We start from the raw sequence: 9,486 nt of genomic DNA, 5'->3' as shown, positions 1-9,486 counted from the left end.
CTTCAGAAATTGACAGTCTGTGTTATACTATTAACCTACTAAATAGATGAAAACATTTGCATTTTAAAACATTATATCGAAATAAATATATATATTCTTGGGCTGGATGCAACATTTTCTTGGTTTAAAAAATAACAATAGTAAAACAAGAGACTTCCAAAAATTGAACACCCAGGCTCAAGTCTCTGGAAGCAGTATACAGAATGGTTTAGAAAGAGGGCCTGCAGTCAGATTTTCAAGTCCCATTTCCATCACCTACTAATTCACCAACTGTGAGCCTCACTGTGAGCCTCACTTTCCTTATCTCATGCAATGAGACTCATCCACTCTCCAAAAGTTATTTTGGCAATAAACTGAGACAGTGAATGTGAATTATAGAGCCAAGTCAATTCCAAACATTGAGACATTTTTCTAACTATGCGGCATTGGAAAATGCGTTGTTGGTGGTGGTGCTACCTTCCCTAGGGACAGATGTTTCCTGTGCTCGGAGAAATCTTTTGGTTTGAAAGCTTAAGACTCACTGAAACATGTAAACCTTAGATATCTCTCAACCTAGTTTACTTACTTTCCTGAGGTCATATGGCACACTTTCACCTCTGATATCCATCACTTAAGAAGCATCATCTTAGTCTTTGAAACCCTACATACCTTACAGTTTTGTTCCCTCTTCCTTGGCTTTTTCTCTGAATATACTAGATAAAAGTAACTTCTCCTTCCTCTACTGCAGGGATTACATTTAATTTATATTTTGAGCATTTATGATTATCTAGAAATATGTACTGTCTCCTAACAAACATCCTAATTAAGCAAATATTATTATTAGTCTCATAACTTTCAGATGAAGAAAGTGAAGGTTATATAGATAATATCACCAGTGAGAAAGTAGCTGAAAAGTGTCTGAGACAAGTCTACCAGCCTCCCATACACTTTCCAAAATGAATTTTCCCTACTACTTAAGTCTCAGTTATGATACAGTTGCCACTATTTCTATCGATGGCTTATTCTCCTTACTAAATTGTGAGCTCCTAAAATTTCACAATTATTTCATCCATTGTTACCTAAAACAAAAAGGCCAACCAGAAACCAGAGAAAGGGGAAAAAATTGCTTTTCATCTGACCTTGCTGAACTCAAGAAATATTAACATTCTCATGGGTAACATACATGGAAAGATTTCAAGACTATAAAGATTCAAGAGAACTGTTTTAACTTGCAAAGCTATGCCAAAGAAATCTGAATCTCTGGAATGTCACTATTAATGACACATGTCAAATTTCATAGGGTCATGAGATAAATAGTAACCTGAACCACTTGCTTCCAAAGCTTTTGTTTCCTCTGAAGGCTGACATGGTATCATATGAAGTCACAGGTCCCATTACACCTGCTGCAATCAATACTGCAATTAAAGGAGACTAGCACCTGAAGGAATTGATCAAACAGATCCAAACCTGTTTTCTCCACTTTATATGAATCCAAAACAACAAAATAACAAATTAAATATATTGCACATACACAAAAACTGACACTTCCAGAGAGCAGTAGGTCATAAAGGTACAAATCAAAAAATAAACAAGGTTTCATACAAATTTCAAATGTTTAAGTAGCCATGTGCAGAAATAAAAATAAATAAACATTACTACTAGTCAATAGTGTCTACTTCTTTTAGATTTTACACATTTAGTAGTTCAACACAGAACTGACATAATGCTTTGCACTTTTACAGTTTTGTCAGGAAGATTAAGATATCAATGACAAGCTAACATAACAGTTAAGATCAGCATTTCTGTTTAAAAGGAGGTCTTTGATTTGCCTGTACAAATTCAATAACAATTCATTAGATGTAACTATGACTTATTACTTTGTTTCTCCAATGATAATGCCTCAATATTTTGTCCTAGAAAATAAAGCAAATGATTTCCTGTAATCTTAGATTTGAAGTGCATCCTAAATATTATAAAAAATGCTTGAGTGACTAGAGTAAAAGATCCCCAAAATATGAAGACAAAGTTAGATAAAGGTTACCCTCTAAAGCCAAAAGTTATAAAGATCATAACATTTTCTCTCAGATTTAATTAAATATGTTGGACACATACCATGTTACATACATATGTTTTTATACTGATTGCCCTCATTAATAAATTCTATTATTACTCAGTGAGATATCTTAGTTGAAAGTGACAGAAGCAACTCAAGCTTCCTTAAGGAAAAAAAAAAAACATAGAGAGAGAAATATACTGTGATGAAATGGAGGAGAGGAACCTAAACAGAACTGCAGATGAGCCTCACATAGTGTCTAAAACTGAGAAATGTAAACTATCAGGACTTTATTTCTGTTCATGATGCTTCTCTTTGCATAGCTAGATCCTTCTTTTTTATTCTTTGTCCATATAGAATATTACAGTCTGATCACAGCTCCTGATGTTAACTGTTAAATGGTGTCTGCAAACAAAAGTCATTTGCTATCTCATTCCCAATTCCAAAGTTCCTCAAACAAAATCTGGTTGGCATCCATTGGGCCATGTCCAATTCAATCTAATCATCAGTGCCTGAGAGGCAACATCACACAGCATTGCATGGCTACCATGAGTTACTTGTGACAAATAGAGGTAATAGCATTATAAGCTTGAAAGATAACCGAAACCATACTATTGCATGTGGCCATCTACAGTAGTAAACTATCCAAATATCCAAAGCATTCTATGCCATTCAGTCAAAGGGACCAAACACACCTAAGTTTCCTGGAAAACTATAAACCTCTGTTTTTTCAAAACAGAAAAATCATGGCTTGTATGGAGCATAGAAAATAAGTTACGTATTAAAAATGAGTCCAGCTACCTAGCTTGTCTCAGAGACAATGGCTGTCATGAATAATTAAGTAGCTAAACAGGTTTGCTCTGTAGTATAATGTGGGTAATTCTCCTGAATCTAAACCATCTGATTAAATATTCCTTAAGACTCCCAGCTATCTTTCCTCTACTTTAATGAAGACTCACAGTTACATAACTTACAAGTTCAATTTATTTGGTAGCTATATGTAAGGAAAGATTGACTTGGATCATAGACACAAGGTTTCTCATCGCTAGCAAAATATAATCCCCAATCCAAATAAAAGGCTATCTAGTGTACAAATAAGTTATAACTAGTCTATCATGAGCCAATGTTTTTAAATGGATCACCCTTGAATGAACCAGGCCTTAAACCATTATTCTTTTGTTTTTTTTTTTTTTTAATGTAAAAGAATATGTTCAATCACAGGAAAAGGAATGCACATTCTCAAGATCAAAGAACTGCCTCTTATCTAACCAATCCAGATAGATCATGATGACTTAACATTTACTGAAGTTGGAAAAATTACTATCATGATGACAAACTCTCCCCACAAAACCTAGACTTAAATAGCTTGTTTAATATCAATTAAGATAACATATTCCAAGAGGTAACTGAGTCTAATATTTATTGACAAGATATCTAAGTGATCATTCTTATAGTAAGGAGCTCATACAAATAAGATACCAAGTGTGTGTTATAATGAAAGCTTTATGGGATTAAAAATGACTAACTCAAAATTGCACCACACCTACTTGAAATGTTAATAAATTGCTTTTGAAAAAATAATTACTTTCCAACTATACAAGTGCATGTACATTATATAGAATCTACTTTAGAGCAGTTGAAGAAGAAAGATGTAAGTTATGATTGAAATGGTAGTTCTAATTTATTCTCTTCAGTAATGTTGAGATATGATTTTAAGATGATTAATGATGATTATAAGCAATGAATTTAAAAGGTCATCAGGTGAAAAAGCCAATTGAGGAACTTCAGAATTCTTTACGTTAGTGGTTTCCAATTGTCTTTTAGCTGCAGAACATTTTTTAAAGTACATGTAAAACTTATGTAATCAGAGTATATTCTGGTTAATAGGAATGGATGAGAAGCATAGGACTACTCTACCCTGTTTTTCCCTGCATACTTACTTTCAGTTATCTCCTTAAAACTCTGAAGCCCTGTGGAATCATTTACAAACCACTGTTTAAATCCATATTTCTTACCATGGTTTCCATTATTTTTCACAACAAATTCTAAACGCATCAATACCAAAGTAATACAAGTACAGTGGTTGCATTCTACTATTTGAAGCACTTTGTTCCTAAATTGCATTTGGATTCAGGATAATTTAGTTTCCTCAGCTGGGATGATTTATAGCTATCCAATAAGTGCCATGTTTTGTGTACTTTCTACCATCATGAGCAGTCATGTCTAGGCCAAAACTTATTTTTCTTCATTTGGAAATGAGAAGAGTGTCCACATAGATTGAGGAAGATAATGGTCACTTACCATAAAGCCTGTTTATTGTTTCTTTTTCCTGAAATACATTTTCACCTTTCAGGATGTCCCACAAAACATCTCTGATTTCTTCAGTTTTTTATAACCAAATGATAACATTTGAGGCCATAACATTATGACATTTTCTTCAGCATTATAGCTGTGCTGTGTTCTTTCTTGTTCTCTGCTGGGAAATTAACATTAGCAAACAAGACGGTGATGACACATTTTATTATAGTTACTGACTTAGGTAAATTCTTATTAATAATACTCATAAATATTCCCACAACATTCAGTTATGATCATCATGTTTATTTACTGATCATTGATAATGTGTAGAATTTGACTGCATGATCCTCCAGATGAACTATGCAGGTAACAATAAATATGCTAGAAGAGGAAAGAAAAAGGAGAAGGAAGAGAAAAAGAAAGTGCTATTTAGAGTGTGTTTTATTTCTTTTAAAAATATATTATTATAGAATAAGAAGACAAACCCAGGAGAAAAAAAATATTTGCAAAAGACACATCTGAGAAAGGACTGTCATCCAAAATATGGACAAAACCCAGTAATAAAACAAACTGATTAAGAAATGTGCCAAAGAACTTCACAGATATTTCACTGAAGAGGTTGTACAGGTGGTAAATAAACATATGAAAATATGCTGCACATCATATGGCATCAGGAAAATGCAAATTAAAATAATAAGATACCATTATACATCTATTAGAATGGCCAAAATCCAGAATACTGACAAGATTAAATGCTGACAAAAATGTGGAGCAAAAGGAACCCTCATTCATTGCTGGTGAGAATGTAAGACTGTACAACAATTCTGGCAGGCAGTTTGGCAGTTTCTTAGAAAATTAAACATATTCTTACTATGATCCAGCAATCACACACCTTGGTATTTACCAAAACGAGTTGAAAAGTTATGTTCACACAAAAACCTGCACACAAATGTTTATGTCAGCTCTATTCATAATTGCCAAATATTGGAAGCAACCAAGATGTCCTCCAGTAGACAAATGGATAAACGATATCTAAACAATGGAGTATCATTCAGCATTTTAAAAAGGAGCTATCAGGGTGCCTGGGTGGCTCAGGGGGTTAAGCTGCTGCCTTCAGCTCAGGTCATGATCTCAAGGTTCTGGGATCGAGCCCCACATCAGGCTCTTTGCTCAGCGGGGAGCCTGCTTCTCTCTCTCTCTCTTCCTGCTTCTATGCCTACTTGTGATCTTTCTCTGTCAAATAAATAAATAAAATCTTTAAAAAAAATAAAAATTAAATTAAAAAAAATTTAAAAAGGAGCTATCAAGCCATTAAGCACATTAAAGAAACTTAAATGTGTGTTACTAAATGAAAGAAGACAATCTGAAAAAGCTATACCCTATGTGACTCCAAGTATATGGCATTTTGAGAAAGGTAAAACTTTGGAGACAGTATTGTCAGATATTGTCTCAGATTTCCAGAGGCTATGGGAAGGGAGGGATGACCAAGGAGAACACTGGAATTTTTCAGGCAGTGAAACTATCCTGTATGATACTACAATGGTAGATAGGTGTCATTATACATTCATCAAAAATCATGGAACATTCACCTATGGACTTTGAGTGAGAACATTGTATCACTGTAGTTTCATCAATTGTAACAAAGGTACCACTGTGGTGAGGGGTGTCAATTAGCGGGGGAAAGTAGTACACACATGGGGATGGGAGTACATTAGAACACTTTGTACTTCTCTGCTCAACTTTACTGTGAACTAAACATTTCTCTAAAAATTATAATTGGTTATTATGTAAACTTACTTGTCCTATATATCTCACAGATCTGTTGTGTAAGGCAGAGTCTGATGAATTCAAAGAGACTTCAAATAAATAACTCCACTCTGGTCTTCAAGTTTAAACTTTGTGTCCTAGATTATCTTGGTGCTCCAAACTATACACAGTCAAAGCCAATCTACTCATGTTTCTTGAAGACTTTTTCTTTCACCTGCCTTATCTAGCAGAGTTTATAGTGCTTCCATCATCCTAGAAGCCAAGGAAAGTAGACAACCATTCTTAAAAGGTACTATTCTTGTCCTGCATATACAGATATTGACTACATTTTATCTTTTAAATTTCACATGTACTTATCTTCTCCTCTTCCTTATCCCCAAATTGCTGCCTGGGGTACATATTAGCATCACTTGGGGAAACTTTTAAAGCTTCAGGTACCTGGCATCACCCCAGTTCAATTACAACAGAATTGCTTGGGATGGAACCCAGGTATCAATAGTTTTTAAAGCTCTCAGATGAATCTAATGTGCAGCCAGGGTTTTAATCCACAGATTTGATCCTTCATGATCTAGAGACGGGATAACTGCATTATTATGATCCTGACTGATAGCCCTGATTCCCGGACTCTCCCTGTCAAATGTTAAATCCATCACCCAGAGCATACTCTTAAAACACTCCCTATTTATTAAACATATTTTTATTTTTATGAACTTCAGGATAGAGACCAGGGGACACTTGACTCCTTGACAGGGGACATATGGATCTGCATGATCTGGCTTCCAGATTCTGCTGTCTCACAGCTTCATTTTCCACATTAAGTGCTTTATATTTGATAGTCCAGCAACACGAATTTGCTTACACTTCTCTGCACACATTGTGGCAGCTTATCTCATTGTCTTGTTCATGCTATTGTCATTCCTTCATTTCACTTAGTTATTGACCCCTCATTATTTAAGATTTATCTCGGAAGTTCTCCTCATCCTTAGAATGAATGTATACCTTTCATCTAGGCTGTGGTAGAATTTGCATGCTTTTTTCATTTGTCCGTACCCTTCATGGATTGTAATTCTTTTTGCATGATTCCCTTTACTAGTCTGTGTGCAACCTGAGAAAAGGAACATGCCCTATCAATGTTTGTATCTATACCTGAGGAGACAGCTCATTGTCTGTTATATGAATGGGTAAATTATGACGTCACCAGTGCAAGTGAAGTGACTGCTTATCTTTCTCCTCATGTTGGGAATGCAGTTATCAAAAAACAAAATTTTAGTTTTAAGAGGATGGAGAATGAGTAACCAGAGATCTCACAATTATTACATGAGGAAAAGTGATAGTTTTGGTTATTACTCCTAATCTACTTTATTGTACAAATCTTGAAAGATGGATTTAAAGGAAGATTCCAGATGATTGCTTATGAATTTATTTCCATTAGCATAAGATGCTTAGAGAGCAAGAAAGATTTTGCAGTACATGCAGACATGTAGCCGAAGGTGTCTGCCTACCTAGATAATCTTAACCCCAGTCGTTATTGAAATGAAAATGGTGATTATTGACAGATCTTCAATGTCAATCAAAACTAGAGGAAGTCCCAGGAGTCCTCTGACCATAAATCTGGACTTAAAAATAGTTATGTGGTGATCCTCATGTTGACTCAGACCTTTGTTAAAAGTTATGCTTATTTTTTTCATTTCTAGTAATTAGACCCTTTCTCAAGAAACAAGAAAGTTCTCAGGTACACAACCTAACCCTACACCTAAAGGAGCTGGAGAAAGAACAAGAAAGAAACCCTAAGCCCAGCAGGAGAAGAGAAATCATTTCTAGTAATTAGTAATTAAACTAGTCAGCACCACTCCCTAAATACTACATTTCCCAGCTCTTCTTAATATCCTCTCTGTGCTCTGCTAATTCCTTTGGGCCTAGTCACTCTCCTAAGCCAAGGGTTATACTCACTTTGATATTTCTTTTTTAACTCAATCATTTCCCTGGAGTTGTGTTCCTGCCACTCTACACCTAAGATGTGCTCCCAGGTCCTTTAGATTCCTGAGTTTAGGTTCCTTTTTCTGATTCTCTTGGTCCTTGAAACTAAGCCAGTTGCTTGACCTAAATGATTGAGTATCTACTCTTTTAGTTTCAACCTCTTTCCATCTGATTTCCTCACTAAAAGCTATTTCTCTCTGTTTGATCCAAGTCCCAAACTCACATCCCTGACTTTCTTCCCTTAGATTAAAGATCTCTAATATGGACACTTGTTCAGAGTTCCAGCTTCCTGTTTAAACCCTAAGTCAAAGTGCAATGCATTATAATTCATCCTATCATTTTGTAAGTCTGATATTACTTTAGAAAATGCAGCCTAATACCAGTTTTGTTATTATACTTGGAGTTTGGGACCTTGGGTCTTGGGTCTCAAAGACACATCTCGCCCAAACTCTAGACAGTTAATACCTAAACCTCAAACATGATACGAATTAATGAATATATGGGGCACTGCCACAGTGTCAAAATATCAAGTGGTAATTCGGTCAGGCTTCCAACTAGGGGGAAAATAATGAATGAAAGATGTGAATAAATACCATAGCATACATCTATAACATTTCAACAGGTATCACACTTGGAAAGGTTTTGTTTAGACTCTAAGGCACCCGTACTTTCACTGTCAGATTTCCAAAACTTACCTCTCACTTCGTTTTGTAACTATAATAGTAGTAGCAGTATTAGATTATCAAAATGATGTGTCCCATAGGCTTCTAACTCTTCCAAACCTGCTTCTAGTCTCAAACTATACCTAGACACTAAACGTGTCAATGACACTTGCTGTCTTTGAGGATTTCATAAGGCAGAAAACAAATTACACACACACAGAGACACACAAGACTGAATAAAGACTTTAGAGTGAATACTATCTCAGATAAGTACAGCCAAACAAAGGAAGAAAATGAATCTTAAAAAATGATGCAGGCAAAGGGAGATATAAAAGCTTCCCAAGAGGGGAAAGCAAGGTCAAAAGCATATGTAATGGGAAATTGCTTTCTTTCACAACATACAAATTTTACTTTTCTCAGGAAAAACTTAACTGGGAAGTGTGGCATGGAAGGAGGAGGAGGTAAAAGCAGGATCAAAAGATAGAGAAGCAAATATGACATCCATTTGTTCATGGCCCGTATTCCATAAAAATGATGTTCTTAAATGCACGAAGTCGAGTGAACCTATAGCACCTGTAAACTCATTTGATACAACTTTGATACTTTCAAAATTTGATCCTGTTTAGCAAGTTTAGTTGGTCTTCTTTATATTATAGACTGAAGTAATAATTTGGCCCACACTTATGGTCTTGTCAGTTATTCATTTGATTGATTTCTCCCTTTTGCATTCCAGGGGGTTGAGGGGGAGAA

This window comes from Mustela putorius, unplaced genomic scaffold (genome assembly GCF_011764305.1).
Source record: "Mustela putorius furo isolate JIRA1106 unplaced genomic scaffold, ASM1176430v1.1 tig00003834_pilon_pilon_pilon, whole genome shotgun sequence".
Lineage (NCBI taxonomy): Eukaryota > Metazoa > Chordata > Mammalia > Carnivora > Mustelidae > Mustela > Mustela putorius.
Note: the sequence above shows the minus strand (reverse complement) of the source record.